The sequence below is a fragment of the Oncorhynchus kisutch genome, linkage group LG14 (assembly GCF_002021735.2).
Source record: "Oncorhynchus kisutch isolate 150728-3 linkage group LG14, Okis_V2, whole genome shotgun sequence".
Classification (NCBI taxonomy): Eukaryota; Metazoa; Chordata; class Actinopteri; order Salmoniformes; family Salmonidae; genus Oncorhynchus; species Oncorhynchus kisutch.
The window spans coordinates 25,209,368-25,229,008 of NC_034187.2; the positions used below are offsets into that span (position 1 = coordinate 25,209,368).

The following is a 19,641-nucleotide window of genomic DNA, read 5'->3' on the forward strand; positions in this document are numbered from 1 at the left end:
CGTAGTGAGGGTTGCACTCGGCGGTCCCGTTCTCTGAGCTTGTGTGGCCTACCACTTTGTGGTTGAGCCGTTGTTGCTCCTAGATGTTTCCACTGCACAATAACAGGGCTGGGCAGAAATTTGGTGAACTGACTTGTTGGAAAGGTGGCATCCTATGACAGTGCTACATTGAAAGTCACTGAGCTTTTCAGTAAGGCCATTCTAGTGCCAATGTTTGTCTATGGCGATTGCATGGCTGTGTGCTCGATTTTATACACCCCTCTACCTGGCTGAAATAGTTGAATCCACTCATTTGAAGGGGTGTATACATACTTTTGTATATATAATGCATGTGCTGGGGCATTTGTTTATCTGTCTAATCATGCATATGAGAATAATGTAATACTAATGTCAACATAGAATAATCTTGAAGCAGGGAAAGAAGTAAAAGAATGGTCAAGGTCTTCCATCAAGGTTCAATAACCAATATCAAAGCACTGTCCCAATGTTGATGTGCAGATGCCCCCTGCTGGTTCCATGAAATTGTGCATGAATACTCTCGATACACTGAGCCATTTCACACGTTTCTTCCAAGCCACCCTCTGCGGGGTCAACAACTGGATGCATCTGGTTTTCAGGGAAATGGAAAGAGAACCTGCGACGCTGCTTCACATTTTGGATGTTAAAAACAAAGAGTACAGTATGAAGATTAGCAGAAACTGCTTCTTCAATAAAAATCCATGATCACACTTGTAGGCGATGTCATGGAGACCTTGGCTAGCTATACTTGTGCGCAACAGTCAACAGTCATCTCGAGACTAACTACGCCTGTGCAAGCCAGGTTGGAGTAATAATATGTTCAACTACTTTTAAGATACTGCCGCGAATATAGGTTGTGCCTTTATATTTCAAGAAAATGAAGGAAGATTTTTTTCTTCTCTTCATTGTCTTCTCAAACCCCAAACCCCGGCCTAGTCTGCTTCGAAACTGTGTTCCCGGAAAACTCGGGTTGTTGCAGCTCTGGGTGTTCCCGGAAATCTCCTTGTTGTAGCTCTGGGTTTACAAAGTCAAGGCGACACTTTCATCTTAACACCTCCTTCACATTTACTGGATTGGTTCAACAGTGCAGAAGAGAACCCCCCCAAAAAAGTTTTGGCATCAGGACCAAGAAGGAAAGAAACACAGTCCAGGCATTTCTTTTACGTCTGCTAAGTTAGATTACATCCACTTAGACGCAGCAACATCTTCAAAGACATACAATGCACAGTCAAAACAGACTCACACCTAGGAATGAGGTCAAAACAGACTCACACCTAGGAATGAGGTCAAAACAGACTCACACCTAGGAATGAGGTCAAAATCGAAGGAAATTCAAACAGAGGAAATACCCGTCTTCTCACACTGCTCTGCTTCTGATCTTCTAGAAAGAGAAAGATATGGGCCCATGCAACTGAAGATAATATTACCATCTGTTGGATATTTATGTATGACGATCAACAGTACAACCAATTTATCAAATAAAAAAATTACTCCCTGCAGTCAGCAGACATCAATCATTACAGGAACCTTTACTTAAGTTGCATTATATCATGGTAAGAATTAACATATAACAGTTTCCTCTGATGTAAACTGTAGCCGGGATCAAATTAGAGTAAATTACAACAAATATTTGTCTTCAAACATTTCAGAAAGAGTGGCCATGAGTTGAAACTGTTGTGTTGTTGAATTAAAGACGTAGTCCTGGTTCTCGTTTAACACGCTTTAAAAACAACTCATACTTTTCTAGGTTCCACAGTTAAAAGACATGTCCATTCTCTCGTTCTAGTCACGTCTTTATGACTAGAACAGGTACAGAAGGTAATCTCACGATAGTAACCCCTACGGCATCGGTGTCCCTATACTGGGACGGTTGTTGCTAAAGTGCGCTAATGTAACTAGAGTGACTTTGTAAGTAACATCCAACTGCACTGTCCAATTTACAGTAGCTATTACAATGAAAAACTGCCATGCTATTGTTTGAGGACAGTACACAACAACAAAAAACTTTTATCACGGCAACTGGCTTGATACATTCACCTCTGAAGGTAGATAATGTACATTCAGTAATCTTGTTCTGATTTGTCATCCTGTGGGTTCCAGAGATAAAATATAACATTGTTTTGTTAGATAAAATCTATTTTTATATTCAAATGTAGGAACTGGGTTCTGCAGTTGGATCCCCTGCCGTTTCTGAATTTAAGTGGGACCATTCTATTACTCTGCTCAAAACATTGTATTACGCTACTCTCATCACCCCACTGGGAACCATCGACATGGCTGGCTAGACTATCTTCTAAGCTGTTGTCAGGTTCACGTTAGGCCAATAGAATTTGCTTCTAAGGTACCGTTTTGTACGTACCACTCCTAGATGAGTTTCGTGTGCGATTTTCAACGCTTGCGTGAGTTTTGTTTTTGGTAACACAAACCTGTGTCCCCTTAGAATACGTCCATCATGTTGATAGCTCCACTGAGCATCTGTTGTTTGGTTGTAAATCCTAGGGAACTGAATTTTTGCCATTTTCCTGTTTCCACAGTTTGAATCAACCTTGTCAAGGTCTAATCCGGTTTGTTGCCTCATTCACATCCTCGATTGTCAATGCATGTAAGTCATGTGTGCTAACTGAAAGCACTCTCTGCACATTTTTTCAGTTTCAGTTAAGGAAAATCAAGATAAGGAATCTGCTATGTTTGTTTATCTTTGGATTCTCTCTGGACACAGGGTCGATTTCTTAGGATTTAACATATTCCGACCCCTTTCCTTTTTCCACATTTTGTTACGACATAGCATTTTTATAAAATGGTTAAACAAAAAAAACTATTTACACACAATACTCCATAATGACAAGCAAAAACTGCTTTTCTGAAATTTTTGCAAATGTATTAAAACAAAAAAAAACGGAAATATCACATTTACATAAGTATTCAGACCCTTTACTCAGTACTTTTGGCAGTAATTACAGTCTTGAGTCTTCTTGGGTATGATGCTACAAGCTTGGCACACCTTTATTTGGGGAGTTTCTCCCATTATTTTCTGCAGATCCTGTCAAGCTCTGTCAGGTTGGATGGGAAGCATCACTGCACAGCTATTTTCAGGTCTCTGGGCCACTCAAGGACATTCAGAGACTTGTCCCAAAGCCAATCCTGAGTTGTCTTGGCTGTGTGCTTAGGGTCGTTGTCCTGTTGGAATGTGAACCTTTGCCCCTGTCTGAGGTCCTGAGCGCTCTGGAGCAGGTTTTCATCAAGGATCTCTCTGTACTTTGCTCCGTTCATCTTTCCCTTGATCCTGACTAGTCTCCCAGTGCCTGCCGCTGAAAATCATCCCCACAGCATGATGCTGCCACCAACATGCTTCACCGTAGGGATGGTGACAGGTTTCCTCCAGACATGATGCTTGGCATTCAGGCCAAAGAGTTCAATCTTGTTTTCATCAGACCGGAGAATCTTGTTTCTCTTGGTCTGAGAGTCCTTTAAAACGTCTTAGGGCTGCAAACCCGTTAACGTGATGATATGACAACAGCCAGTGAAAGTGCAGGGCGCCAAATTCAAAACAACAGAAATCTCATAATTAAAATTCCTCAAACATACATCTTATACCGTTTTAATGGTAATCTTTCTGTTAATCCCACCAGTGTCCGATTTCAAATAGGCTTTACAGCGAAAGCACCACAAACGATTATGTTAGGTCACCACCAAGCCAAAGAAAAAAAAAGTCAAAGAAAAACTCTGCCATTTTTCCAACCAAAGAGAGGAGTCACAAAAAGCACAAATAGAGATAAAATTAAATCACTAACCTTTGATCTTCATCAGATGACACTCATAGGACTTCATGTTACACAATACATGTATGTTTGTTTGATAAAGTTCATAGTTATATATTTTTTAAATCTGAGTTTACTTTGGCGCGTTATGTTCACTAGTTCCAAAAACATCCAGTGATTTTGCATAGCCACATCGATTCAACATAAATACTCATCGTAAATGTAGATGCAAGATACAAGTTATACACATGGAATGAAAGATATACCTCTCCTTAATGCAACCGCTGTGTCAGATTTCAAAAAAACTTTATGGAAAAAGCAAACCATGCAATAATCTGAGACGGTGCTCAGAAATTATCAAATTAGCCGCCATGTTGGAGTCAACAGAAACCAGAAATCACATTACAAATATTCCCTTACCTTTGATCTTCATAAGAATGCACTCCCGGGAATCGCAGTTCCACAATAAATGCTTGATTTGTTCGCTAATGTCCGTTATTTATTAGCGTTAGGTACACATATCCAAACGCTCGTGCATTACTTCGGACAAAAACTTCAAAAAGTTATATTACAGGTCGAAGAAACATTTCAAACTAAGTATAGAATCAATCATTAGGATGTTTTTATCAAAAATCTTCAATGAAGTTCCAACCGGAGAATTCCTTCGATATCGTGTGGAATGCGTGTGACCAGGAAATGGCTCTCTGCCAGTAACCTGTGTTATTCAGTCCCACAACACAGTAGAAGCCTCATTCAAGTTTCTAAAGACAGTTAACATCTAGTGGAAGTCCTAGGAAGTGCAACTTCATTCATATCCCACTGTGAAGTCTGAGTTGAAAATCGACCAACCTCAGATTTCTCACTTCCTGTTTGGGTTTCCTCTCAGATTTTTGCCTGCCAAATGAGTTATGTTATACTCACAGACATCATTCAAACAGTTTTAGAAACCTCATAATGTTTTCTGTCCAATACTAATAATAATATGCATATATTAGCAACTGATGATAGCCAGACCCCCCTCTCTCCCACAAAAGGGGGGGGGGGCTGGGTCAGTTTTAAGACACCTCACGCCAATTGTAAATCTTATGCAGCAGAGAACCCTCTCCTGCTCTTTAGTGTCAAGATTGGAATGGCTTTGTTACAGAGACATTTTGGCGCCCAAAAACTCTAAGGTCCGAAAGGTGAACTTTGGAACAATAATTCTAACATAACGAATTTGGGAAATGGTCAGTGGGAATCTAAATAATATTCATGTCATATTGCTTTTCATTTTGTTTTGTCATTAAAAACTGTATAACAAACACTGTAAAGTAAAAGCACTGTTTGTCAGGTTTACATCCTTTATGTTGTGTAGGAAATATGAAGAACTAATAAACTATTTTTGTTAAGATATGAATCTGATTTTAGTTTTCTAACGAGATCATAGTTTTCCTGTCCTTTGCACATTAACTAAGCCATGCTCCGAATGAGGTCAGAAGAGCGTGTCAGTGTGATGGAACTGCCCTTTTCGACAAGAGCGCTCAAAAGGACTCACTAAGAATTAACACATCAGAATCGCAGACATGAAGCGTGAGCTAAACGTTACAAATGGTTGAAACTCCCAGACCAGAAAGCGTGCAGCAGTGGCTATACGTTGAAATGGTTGAAACTCCCAGACCAGAAAGCGTGCAGCAGTGGCTATACGTTGAAATGGTTGGAAACTCAAACTCAACACGAGGTGAAGAAGAAACTCTCTAGACCAGAACATTTGACAGTCTGCAGCTGTGCATGTAAAGGGATCTATAACTTTTACTATCTACCCGAAAAAATAGGCAAGAAGCTCACCTCAAACAATCACGGGTGCATCTAAGTAGCTGCTCTGAAGAAACTCCACTCCAAGCCAAGACAACTAAGAAGAAGGACATTGTGACCTCTGGTGGACAACCCATCGAGCTCTTCCCATAGAAGGGTTGATTGGTTTCAACAGAGAGACAACGAACAAAGAAATCTACACATAAATACATTGCAATTCTTACCCAAACAGGCGGTGGTTTGTGTGCAAGGCATATGATTAATGCTAGAATAGTTATAGAATGTATCCATGATAAATGTCCCTTATCTCTATTTTCCCCACCCCCTTCTCCATCTGTGTGTAATAAGCCATCATATCTCATCAGTCCACTAGGGACTTTTGTCTCATGTAAGTGTGCATGTGTATTCTGTGTTATTATTTAGTTAGTTAGTAAATAAATAATTAAATCAATTTGTGTAGAACTGAATAATCAAAAAGGCTGGGGTTCTTGCGGATTCAAGAAGGTCAGAATGAGACTGATATAAGGTAATGATTAATAAATTACTGTTATCGATATCTTATATATCATCTTGAGTTTAATTTGGGAGATGGTAACTCGTTAACTTCACTACGGTAGGGGGTAGCATTTGAAATTTTGGATGAAAAGCATGCCCAAATTAAACTGTCTGCTACTCAGTCCCAGAATATAGGATATGCATATATGCATATATTAGTAGATTTGGATAGAAAACACTCTAAAGTTTCCAAAACTGTTAAAATAATGTCTGTGAGTATAACACAACTGATATGGCAGGCGAAAACCAGAGAAAATCCAACCAGGAAGTACTATTATTTTGAAAGGCTGTTTTTCCATTGAAAGCCTATCCACCATACAAAGACTTAGGACCCAGTTCACAAGCTCTGTGCCTTCCTCTACATGTGACCAGTCTTTAGGCATTGTTTCAGGTGTTTACTCTGAAAAATGAGGGAGTACAGCACTTCCAATCAGTGGCCAGTGGAAATTTCCATTCATCAGCCATGCGCCCTGATCGTGAACTCGCCTTTCTTGTTTCTCCTTTCCTATTGACGAAGCTTTTGTCCAGTTGAAATATTATTGATTATTTATGACAAAAACAACCGGAGGATTGATTTTAAACATCGTTTGGCATGTTTCTACTAACTTTTATTGTACTTTTTAAAAACTTTTCGTCCTGGAATTAGTGCATGCGCCTTCTGCATTCAGATTACTGGACAAAACGCGCAAACAAAAATTTGGTTTTTGCTTATAAAGAGGGACATTATCGAACAAAACAAACATTTATTGTCCAACATGGAGACCTGGGAGTGCCACCAGATAAAGAACATTAAAGGTATGTGATTAATTTTAATTTCTGACTTTTGTGACACTCCTTGGCTGGAGAATGGCTGTATGCGTTTCTGTGGCTAGCTAACATAATCGCAAAGTGTGCTTTCGCCGTAAAGAGTTTTTGAAATCTGACACAGCGGTTGTATTAAGGAGAAGTTTATCTATATTTCCATGAAAACACTTGTTTATGATGATGTCACGCTCATCCTCTTCTTCTGACGAGGAGTAGAAGGATCGGACCAAAATGCAGCGTCGTACCTGTTCATGACGATATTTATTCAACTCAGAACACTACAACAAAAATAACAACGAGAATGATACGAAACGAAACAGTCCTGTCTGGTGACATAATCATAGCAAAACTAACATAGACAACCCACCCAACTCACGCCCTGACCATACTAAAACAAAGACATAATAAAAAATCTAAGGTCAGAACGTGACAGTACCCCCCCCCCCCCAAAGGTGCGGACTTCGGCGGAAAAACCTAAATCTATAGGGGAGGGTCTGGGTGGGTGTCTGTCCACGGTGGCGGCTCTGGCGCGGGACGTGGACCCCACTCCACCATCATCCTTCTCCGCCTCTTTACCCGCCTCAGAGGCCTCTTTAACGCGGCAACCCTCGCCGCCGACCTGGATGGGAGATTCCGGCAGCCCCGGAGAGGCGGGAGACTCCGGCAGCTCCGGAGTGAAAGGCGTTTCCGGCAGCGCCGGACAAGCGGGAGACTCCGGCAGCGCCGGACAGGCGGGAGACTCTGGCAGCGCCGGACAGGCAGGAGCACCTGTAGTGAGGAGATGGAGAGACAGCTTGGTGCGGGGGGCTGCCACTGGAGGGCTGGTGCGTGGAGGTGGCACCGGATCGACCGGACCGTGAAGGCGCACTGGAGGTCTCGATCACGGAGCCTGCCCAACCCTACCTGGCTGAATGCTCCCCGTAGCCAGGCCAGAGCGGTGAGGTGGAATAGCCCGCACTGGGCTGTGCTGGCAAACCGAGGACACCATGCGTAGGGCTGGTGCCATGTACCCGGCCCGGGGGACGCACTGGAGACCAGAGGCGCTGAGCCGGCTTCATGGCACCTGGCTCTATGCCCAACCTAGCCCGGCCGATACGAGGCGCTGCTATGTACCGCACCGGGCTATGCCTGCGCACCGGGGACACCGTGCACCTCACGGCATAACACGTGCCTGCCTGGTCCCTCTCTCTCCACGGTAAGCACGGGGAGTTGGCGCAGGTCTCCTACCTGACTTCGCCACACTCCCCGTGTTCCCCCCCCCAATACATTTTTGGGGCTGCCTCTCGGGCTTCCAGCCGCGCTGCTGTGCTGCCTCCTCATACCACCGCCTCTCAGCTTTCGCTGCCTCCAGCTCTGCCTTGGGGCGGTGATATACCCCAGCCTGTGCCCAGGGTCCTTTGCCGTCCAGGATCTCCTCCCATGTCCAGGAGTCCTGAGATCGCTGCTGCTGCTGCCAGTTACCACGCTGCTTGGTCCTTTGGTGGTGGGTGATTCTGTCACGCTCGTCCTCTTCTTCTGACGAGGAGTAGCAAGGATCGGACCAAAATGCAGCGTGGTACGTGTTCATGACGATATTTATTCAACTCAGAACACTCAACAAAAATAACAACGAGAATGATACGATACGAAACGAAACAGTCCTGTCTGGTGACATACACAAAGACAGAAAATAATCACCCACGAAACACAATAGAAAACAGGCTCCCTAAATATGGTTCTCAATCAGGGACAACGATTGACAGCTGCCTCTGATTGAGAACCATACCAGGCCAAACACAGAAATAGCAAATCATAGAAAAACTAACATAGACAACCCACCCAACTCACGCCCTGACCATACTAAAACAAAGACATAATAACAGAACTAAGGTCAGAACGTGACAGATGAGGATTTCTGTCATTTTATGTGGCTCTCGCACTTTCACCGGATGTTTGTTTGAGACAATGCATTTCTGACCACAACGCGCCAATGTAAACTCAGATTTTTGGATATAAATATGAACTTTACCAAACAAAACACACATGTATCGTGTAACATGAAGTCCTATGAGTGTTATCTGATGAAGATCATCAATGGTTAGTGATTAATTTGATCTATATTTCTGCTTTTTGTGAATCCTCTCTTTGGCTGGAAAAATGGCTGTGTTATTCTGTGAATAGGCACTCACCTAACACAATTGTTTGGTTTGCTTTTGTCGTAAAGCCTTTTTGAGATCGGACACTGTGGCTGGATTTACAACAAGTGTATCTTTAAAATGGTGTTAAATACATGTACAGTGCCTTGCGAAAGTATTCGGCCCCCTTGAACTTTGCGACCTTTTGCCACATATCAGACTTCAAACATAAAGATATAAAACTCTATTTTTTTGTGAAGAATCAACAACAAGTGGGACACAATCATGAAGTGGAACGACATTTATTGGATATTTCAAACTTTTTTAACAAATCAAAAACTGAAAAATTGGGCGTGCAAAATTATTCAGCCCCCTTAAGTTAATACTTTGTAGCGCCACCTTTTGCTGCGATTACAGCTGTAAGTCGCTTGGGGTATGTCTCTATCAGTTTTGCACATCGAGAGACTGAAATGTTTTCCCATTCCTCCTTGCAAAACAGCTCGAGCTCAGTGAGGTTGGATGGAGAGCATTTGTGAACAGCAGTTTTCAGTTCTTTCCACAGATTCTCGATTGGATTCAGGTCTGGACTTTGACTTGGCCATTCTAACACCTGGATATGTTTATTTTTGAACCATTCCATTGTAGATTTTGCTTTATGCTTTGGATCATTGTCTTGTTGGAAGACAAATCTCCGTCCCAGTCTCAGGTCTTTTGCAGACTCCATCAGGTTTTCTTCCAGAATGGTCCTGTATTTGGCTCCATCCATCTTCCCATCAATTTTAACCATCTTCCCTGTCCCTGCTGAAGAAAAGCAGGCCCAAACCATGATGCTGCCACCACCATGTTTGACAGTGGGGATGGTGTGTTCAGGGTGATGGGCTGTGTTGCTTTTACGCCAAACATAACGTTTTGCATTGTTGCCAAAAAGTTCAATTTTGGTTTCATCTGACCGGAGCACCTTCTTCCACATGTTTGGTGTGTCTCCCAGGTGGCTTGTGGCAAACTTTAAACGACACTTTTTATGGATATCTTTAAGAAATGGCTTTCTTCTTGCCACTCTTCCATAAAGGCCAGATTTGTGCAATATACGACTGATTGTTGTCCTATGGACAGAGTCTCCCACCTCAGCTGTAGATCTCTGCAGTTCATCCAGAGTGATCATGGGCCTCTTGGCTGCATCTCTGATCAGTCTTCTCCTTGTATGAGCTGAAAGTTTAGAGGGACGGCCAGGTCTTGGTAGATTTGCAGTGGTCTGATACTCCTTCCATTTCAATATTATCGCTTGCACAGTGCTCCTTGGGATGTTTAAAGTTTGGGAAATCTTTTTGTATCCAAATCCGGCTTTAAACTTCTTCACAACAGTATCTCGGACCTGCCTGGTGTGTTCCTTGTTCTTCATGATGCTCTCTGCGCTTTTAACGGACCTCTGAGACTATCACAGTGCAGGTGCATTTATACGGAGACTTGATTACACACAGGTGGATTGTATTCATCATCATTAGTCATTTAGGTCAACATTGGATCATTCAGAGATCCTCACTGAACTTCTGGAGAGAGTTTGCTGCACTGAAAGTAAAGGGGCTGAATAATTTTGCACGCCCAATTTTTCTGTTTTTGATTTGTTAAAAAGGTTTGAAATATCCAATAAATGTACATAACAGTCATCAGATTAATGAAAGCCACGTCACGACAGGCCTGATTGGTGGAGTGCTGCAGAGATTGTTGTCCTTCTGGAATGTTCTCCCATCTCCACAGAGGAACTCTGGAGCTCTGTCAGAGTGACCATCGGGTTCTTGGTCACCTCCCTGACCAAGGCCCTTCACCCCGATTGCTCAGTTTGGCCCGGGTGACCAGCTCTAGGAAGTCTTGGTGGTTCCAAACTTCTTACATTTAAGAATGATCGAGGCCACTGTGTTCTTGAGGACCTTCAATGCTGCAGACATTTTTTGGCACCCTTCCCCAGATCTGTGTCTTGACACAATCCTGTCTCGGCGCTCGACGGACAATTCCTTTGACCCCACAGGTGGACTCCAATCAAGTTGTAGAAACATCTCAGGGATGATCAATGGAAACAGGATGCACCTGAGCTCAATTTCGAGTTCCAGAGCAAGGGGTCTGAATACTTATGCAAATAAGTTATTTCGGTTTTCTATTTTTATATACATCATGTAAAATTTCCAGAAACCTTTTTTCGCTTTGTCATTATGGGGTATTGTGTGTAGATTGCTGAGGATTTTTTTTATTTAATCCATTTTATAATAAGTCTGTAACATAACATTTTATAAAAAGTCAAGGGGTCTGAATACTTTCCAAAAGTACTGTAGCTCCAAGTCCTACTGGGCTTGCATCACTAATCACTACTGTTGGTACATCTAGTTTGAGGTATGCTAGACACGGTTCACTAGTCAGGGCTCTTTTCAGTTCTCTAAATTATTTATGTTTTGATGTCCATTCCCACTTTTTTCCTTTTCTGATCAGTTTCTGTAGTGGTTCTGAGAAGTTTGGTATGAATTTCATGATTAATCCACATCCCCAGGAATGATCATAGTTCTCCTGCATTCTCTGGTCTTGGTGCTTTTCCTATGGCCTCAACTTTCTGTGGGTCTGGTTTTATCCTTTCTGCCGTGACTACATGTCCAAGGATTTCAATTTGCTTTAGTCCAAATATGCATTTTTCCTTGTTAAATGTCAGCCCTCTGTCTTGGAATCTTTGGAAGACTTTCCTCAGTTTCTGTTCAGCGAAGACAACAACATTGTCCATGTAGAAAACTACACCTTGTAATCCACGGAGCATAAAGTCTATGGCTTTCTGGTTTGCCTCAGGTATGCTTGATAATCCAAAAAGGAACTTTCTTGAATCTGTAGCATCCGCTGTGTGTGATGAATGTTGTCAGGTTTCTTGATTCTAAGGCTAGTTCAACTTCCCAAAATCTTTTTCCTGTGTCCAGTTTTGCAAACACTTTCGCTCCTTGCATTGCACTGTCTACTTTGGGAACTGGGTGTCGTTCGGTTCCCATAAATAAACTTATTTTGTGTCTTTTTTAGGAATTAGATAAATATTGGAAATCCATTCCAATATGGAAATCCATTCTGATCCTTCATTCATTTCTTCGATGATATCATCATCTAACATCATTTCCAGTTCTTGATTGACAGCTTTCAGTATTGGATAAGGAACATGTCTCACGCTTTGAGCTACAGGGGCTATTTGCTCATTCACCGTAACTTTGTGACTGAATCCATTGATATGTACAAGTCCTTGGAAAAGGGACTCATATTCCTGTGCTAGCTGCACGAACCTGCCTGGTGATTGCTCTACCAAATTGACAAACTCTTTAAGACAAAACATGTTTTTCTTCCCATCAATGCTTCAACATTTCCTCTGATCACAAAGATCTGGTATTTTCTTGCACCATTATTCCATACTAGCTCTGCTTCTAAGTAACCTACACACTGTAGTGGAGTAGTCTGAGCATAAGCACAGAACTTTTTCTTAGCCTCTTTGCACTCACAGGAATGGAATTTAAACACTCTCTTGAACATAGTTTCTTCAATGAAATTCCATCCACTGCCTGTATCAATTATAATGTTCAGCTTTTGTCCATTGACTTACACTGTTTCTTTTCCCTCATGATCGATTGAATACACAAACTCATCTGAGTCAAATTCAGATTGATTCACAGCTCTAACTGGTTTGTCAGTTTTAGCTTTGTCTGTCTTTATTTTTGTCACCTTGCTGTTGTTCTTTTGAATTGTATTTTTTTCCTACAGACCCCTGCATAGTGGCCTGTTTTCTTACAGTACAAGCATTTACCTGCTTTAGCGCCCCATTCATCTGCTTTGTGTGTTGTCAGTCCACATCTGAAACACTTGGTGTCGCTATTGCATTCCTCTGGATCAGCGCTTTTGTTTCCATTTCGTGCTCTGCCTCTCTGTTAATTAGTGTTTGCACGTCCTTCAGTAAAGTTAACATGACTGTCTTTAGCCTTGCCAAAATGATCAGAAAGCACTTTTGATTCTGATTCTTCAAATATTCGAACAACGCTGAGAGCTCATTGTAGTGTTAATCCTTCTTCCTGTAGCAATTAATTTGTCTTTTGTATGTACATTTTTCCACTAGCTGATCCCTCAACATGTCTGACTCCAGCGCAACAAACTCATGATTTAGCCAGTTCTCTTTATGCATTCACATAAGCATCAATAGTTTTGTCTTGAGCCTGTGCCTTGTCTAAGCTTGTGCCTTTCCCACACCACATTTCTCTGTGGTGTAATGTAGGCAACAAGCGTGGCTACAGTCTGCAAATGTACTTTTTTCTCCCAGTAGATTGGCGAAGATTCTCTGCACTCATGCTCCAATTCAATGAAGCAATGTAGCTGGTCTCACAGCGTTCGTGTACAAGTCTGCAGCTCTGAGATTGGCAGGGCTAACTGAGCATAAGAAAGAATAGGGGCGAGGGTTTGAACATGTATCCAGCTTCTTTCGTGTCCTTGAGGTACGCGTTTACAGTCCTTCATTCCTCGTGGCCATAAACGTTGTGTTGTTGAATAAAATAAGTAGTCCTGGTTCTCGTTTAATGCGCTTTATTAACAACTCATACTTTTCTAGGATTCACAGTTCAAGGTCATTTTAATTATCGTCCTAGTCACATCTTCATGATTATAACAGGTAGGTAATCTCTCGATAGTCCAATCATTATAATACAGAAACAATTAATTAACTTTAGAAAATAAATAACATTTAGATTGTTGTTATTTTTTTATTATATCTTTTTTGTTGTTGCCCTTTTTCTCCCCAATTTTGTGGTATCCAATTGGTAGTTAGTCCCATCGCTGCAACTCCCGTAGGAAGGTCAAGAGCCGTGCGTCTGTAACAGATGTATAATGTACTCTCCATGAGTTGTGTTTTCTCAAAATAAATCACTTCGGCCAGTGGTCCCAGTTGAGCATTTATTTCTGTTGTTAAATGGGAAACAGCACGTTAGTTGTGCAGGGCTTAACGGTATTGATGGCTGTCGATAGCAAAATCCCTTGCATCACATTTTCATACTGGGCGAACAAAATACAAAAATACAATACAAAATATAACATGTGTAAATACCTGTTGTTAAATGGGAAACAGCACGTTAGTTGTGCAGGGCTTAACGGTATTGATGGCTGTCGATGGCAAAATCTGTAGCATGAAGACAACTGTGTTAGCAGTGGCTTATGTGACCATTACATCGGTGTATGCTAGCTAACACACTTATTTACAGCAATCATATGCCAAAGCACATCCCGGAAAGCCCCTCAATCCCTAACAGGTACCATATACCCACACATGTATAAATAAGTAACTTACAGCAAACTTGTACACATTGTAAAATAGAAAACCGTATTCAGAACGTGACCTACCCCTTGCATCACATTTTCATACTGGGGAGACCTGATGTTCGCGATCTCGCCCTATCTGCAAGCGGGGACAATCACAACACACCTTATAGTCATCAGAGTTGAACTAACCAATAAGAATGCTTGAACATTAAATACACATTTCTTTAGAGGCAAGTGGAAACATAACCAACCCTGTTACACGTCCTCCGAAACACAACCTAGCAGAGCCGCACTGCTTCTTGACACAATGCCTGCTTAACTTCGGAAGCCAGCAACACCAATGTGTTGGAGGAAACACCATACATACACCTGGCGACCGTGTCAGTGTGCATTGCGCCCGGCCCACTGCAGGAGTTGCTAGAGCGCGATGGGACAAGAACATCCCTGCCGGCCAAACCCTCCCCTAACCTGGACGCTGCTGGGCCAATTGTGCGCTGCCTCATGGGTCTCCCGGTTGCGGCCGGCTGCAACAGAGCCTGGACTAGATTGTTGTTCTAATCAAACGACATACATGTTCATACATCTTCCTATCAACCGGAATGAACCACATTGAGGATATAGTGATCAAATGAAAGCAGTTTACTGGTCCTGGCTGAGTGGAGTAGAGCAGGTCCTATCTATGTAGAGGAGGACTGGGAGTCTGTACTGTAGGTCCTCTCTTAGACTTCAATCCAGTTCTGCTGCCCTCAGTCTCAATTCAGTTCTCCTCTTACCCTACCTCCTTCTCCCTTGTTCTGATTCTACAAAAATTTGCTCCATCTATCTTTCTTAATGTTCTTCTTGTCCCGCTCAAAAGTTTTTGCCAAAAGTTTTTGGGGATGGAGATCACAAAAATAAACTTTTATAACTTTTTCTTAGCCTCTAAATTCCATTCCTGTGTGTGCAAACACTCTTGCACATGATTTCTTCAATGAAATTTCATCCACTGCCTGTATCAATTATAATGTTCAGCTTTTATCCATTGACTTACACTGTTTCTTTTCCCTCGTTATCGATTGAATACACAAACTCATCTGAGTCAGATTCATTCACAGCTCTAACTGGTTTGTCAGTTTTAGCTTTGTCTCTGTCTTTATTTTTGTCACCTTGCTGCTGTGCTTTTGAATTGTCTTTCTTTTTTTCTACAGACTATACATTTTAATCTGCAATGTTCTGAGTAGAGTAAACCCTGCGAATACAGTAAACAGGAAATACTGTACATGAATAACCAACCTGATTAACTTTCCTGATTCAGCTAATCAGCTTTGTAGAGTAAAATTCACCTCCCCCTCTATCAAAAATCCTTCACATATTCAAACACACGCGCACACACACACACCAAACCAAGTCAGTTCCAGGCCAACCCTGCCTGCCCAACGTGGAGAGAGGAGAGGAATGTATGAATTAGCATGGCCCTGTAACTAGGCCACCATTAGCAACAGTAGCAGACACAGCAGAGGGCCCTCTACTTTACTTAACCATATTCTCCAGCGCAGAGGAGCTGCTGCACAACATAAAGCTCAGAAAAAAATACAATAATAAGAGATCAGAGAGAATCTCTTCAATCTCTCCCTCATGGGAACTGAGAGAGGAGGTTGCTTGAGGCTGTGTGAATATACTGTATGTCTAGGTTTTACCCGGGCTTTGTTATGTGGTGGTTCAGGGATAGTATCTCCACTGGAGAGTTGCATCCCAATGCACATTAGCCAGAAAAAGGATCCAAATACAACAAAAAGTATGACTATGTACAGTAGGCGACACACTTTCTAGTATCACAGTAAATCAGCATATTTACCTTAAAGGGTCTCTCGACTCCACCTTCACCTTTCTATGAGTTCATATGAACACCATTAGGCATTCTTAGTAGATATACTATAAGTGACAAAGCAGGCACACCCCTAATAAATATCCAGAAAACTGTGTGTTCAACTCCTGGTGAGTTACTCCAAAATGTACTACGATACTACAATGCAGGGCCATTCACAGCTCTGGTACAACAGGCTATTTAAATAATGTGATGGAATAATAAAGATAAGTCACTTGTTTCATAAAGTCTATTCATTGTGCACTATTACATGATGAAAATGCTCTCCCTTGAAGTGAAACTAAATGAGATTGTTCGCATAAGAATTCACTTCTATAAACTAATCTCGTGTCAGTACAATGGCAACAATTGGGTGTGCAGATAACTTTCCACATGTAATAAGGAGCTTATAGTTTGTGTGTGTGTACGTGTGTGTTTGTATTGGGTCAGTTAGGGGTTCCTGTCATTCAGCCTCGCAAGTAGTAGCCGACTAATGGCCTGATTTGTATTAACTAATGTTGTAGTCTGTCAAACATTAATCTAGAAAAAACGTTCCATAGGAGCTGACAGGCTATATCAGGCAAATATAACCTTTTTTATTTGTGTCTTAGTATTTTCATTAAAGGAAAAATCCATACAAAACCACCCATTCCTTTAATTTACAGTGTTAAATAACACTAATATGTGAGAACAATATTTTTTGTGAACAAATGTTCATTTTGGCGTTATAATGGCGCTGGTAGCAACATGGGAAATCGTTGTGGAAATCTGTTGCAGCTCAAGTCGACTAAAAAATCCACAATGCAGTGCTTTTTCTATTGGCTGGCTAGCTAGCAAACGTAGCTACACACAATAATACCAAAGACAATATAGTCACGTAATTTTTTTAACGAAACATTCTGCTTTTCAAAACAAACAACAAATCACGTAATGTAGCCAATTAGCTGTAAAAAATCGGCTAAACAAACTGCACTCAATATAGGAGCCTACAATCACCCGATGTTCAACCTGCAGATCGATGTGCTTCACAGAGTGGAGTCTAACATTCGCAACAGCAGATATACTTTTGAGGAGATGGGAAAAGTTGCCCATTCTACGTCAATGGGCCGTGCGGTGCATTTTCGGCGATTCTTGGACAAGGAGCGCTCTTCTTCAAGGAGTGAATGGGAGCCTATAGGGCGCGTCAACAAGAAGTACAACATTACAAATATTTTCCGAGATGTGAGATAATTAACTTGCTATCTGTTGTATCGTATAGCTTTAGAATCGTGACATTATAACTTTCATATACACCGACTTTGAGAAGGGGTTGCGTTATGATTATTTTAGCAACTGCATGATGCAGCATGACAATATGAACGCGATTGGTCGACAGTCTGCTGGGTGGGGCATTATACTTCCTTCATTCATTGGAATCCTATCCCTTTCTATAATATCTCTGGCAACGGCACCATGCAATGCACCTTGGCCTAAAGAGGCAGACAAATACGAACAAATGTGCTAGACCCTCCGTTAAATTACACATTTCTCGAGGTAGGAATATAGCAAAAATAAGATCAATGGCTCATTCGAGAGAAGACATCCTCAGGAGTTAGACGTTTTCGCGATCTAAAAGTCATATTCCTTTTAACTTCAGGTGTAGTGAGAGCGACTTTATCACGGTGCAACGTCAAACCGGACGGTTTTTGCCTGCTTGAAGGCCAATAACTCGAATACTCATGAAAACATGAAATGATCCAAAGAATCAATTGAACATCACTCAGTTGCACAAAAACATTATTATAACATTCAAAATGGGTGTACCTTTCCTAAGACCACAAAAAGATTAATGGTTGTAGCCTAAATAAAATTAAAGTATTGAACTGGACAAAGGCCTATCACTTACTGAATTGAGTTTGAATCATTTGTGTCCTAATTTAACACAATAAGCCATTGGACAAGTCAATAATAATGATGACAATGGCCAGGTCACCGCTTGCGGACTAAACTCCACAGTGAAGGAAGTTTCTGATCACTCCACCAATGGAGTGGAGCAGATACCAGGCTTTGTTTATTCCATCTCAGACTACATTGATTCGCCCCAAGGTCAAAATCAGACAGGCCAGGGCAAACTTTTTTATTAACATAATTGGTGAAGCAAAGGGAAATTCTAAATTGATATGGGAGAATATAAAAAAGTTAACAGGGAAAGACCATAGTAACACTGCAAAAAGACTAGAAATCATGGTGAATAACAATCTAACACAGGATGCAGTCGAAATAGCAATAGCCTTCAATTCCTACTTTATTGACTCTGTCAGGGTACTGACACAGAACCCCTCCACTTGTTTCTTGGGCTCAGTGCTAGTGAATGACACTCAACCTGTCTTCATCATAAGGGAGGTTTCTGAGTCAAAGGTGAACAAGGTGATTAGCTCACTAAAGAACTCTAAAGCCAAAGATGTGTTTGGGATGGACTCTACCTTTCTTAAAAACTAAAAGAGTCACTCATTGGCCCCATTACTAAGGTCACCAACACATCTATTGGTCTCGGTGTGTTTCCAAGGGTATGGAAGTCGGCCATAATAACGGCCATCTTTAAATCAGGCGACCCTGCTAACGTGAGTAACTACAGGCCCATTAGTATATTACCTGTGGTGTCAAAGGTTGTTGAAAAGTGTGTAGCAGAACAACTGATTGCCCACCTCAACAACAGCCCCTTCACATTACACTCCATGCAGTTTGGCTTCAGAGCGAAACACTCCACAGAAACGGCCAACTGCTTTCTTCTGGAAAATGTGAAGTCCAAGATGGACAAAGGGGGTGCTGTTGGGGCTGTGTTTCTGGACCTAAGGAAGGCTTTTGATACTGTTAACCATGAGATTCTCATCACAAAATAGTCCAAGTTCAACTTTTCCCCTGATGCCTTGAGATGGATGAAATCATACCTTGAAGGCAGAACTCAGTGTGTCAGAGTGAGCAATGAGCTGTCGCCCACTCGTAGCTATGATGTGGGCGTGCCCCAAGGGTCAATACTGGGGCCCCTCCTGTTCAGCCTGTACATTAATGATCTGCCTTCTGTCTGTACTGGGTCTGAAGTTCAAATGTATGCAGATGATACAGTGATATATGTGCATGCAAAGAGCAAACAACAAGCTGCACAAGAACTCACTACTGTAATGGTCCAGGTTACAAAGTGGCTCAGTGACTCGTGTTTGCATCTCAATGTGAAAAAAACTGTTTGCATGTTCTTCACAAAGAGGGCAACAGATGCTACTGAGCCAGATATATATGTGTCAGGGGAGAAGCTCCAGGTGGTATCCGATTTTAAGTACCTTGGCATCATACTTGATTCCAACCTCTCTTTTAAAAAGCATGTGAAAAAGGTAATTCAAATAACCAAATTCAACCTAGCTAATTTCCGATTTATACGAAATTGTTTGACTACAGAGGTAGCAAAACTGTACTT

General features: G+C 41.7%; 1 long non-coding RNA gene across 1 annotated transcript; it reads right to left on the reverse strand.

Moving 5' to 3' along the window:
• Positions 1-13,604: 13,604 nt before the first annotated feature.
• On the reverse strand, positions 13,605-14,514 carry LOC116353279 (uncharacterized). The gene is made up of 3 exons (XR_004202616.1): positions 14,432-14,514; positions 14,139-14,210; positions 13,605-13,993 (listed from the first exon to the last, which is right to left on the reverse strand). It is a non-coding gene; the product is annotated as an uncharacterized LOC116353279 (long non-coding RNA).
• Positions 14,515-19,641: the final 5,127 nt, after the last annotated feature.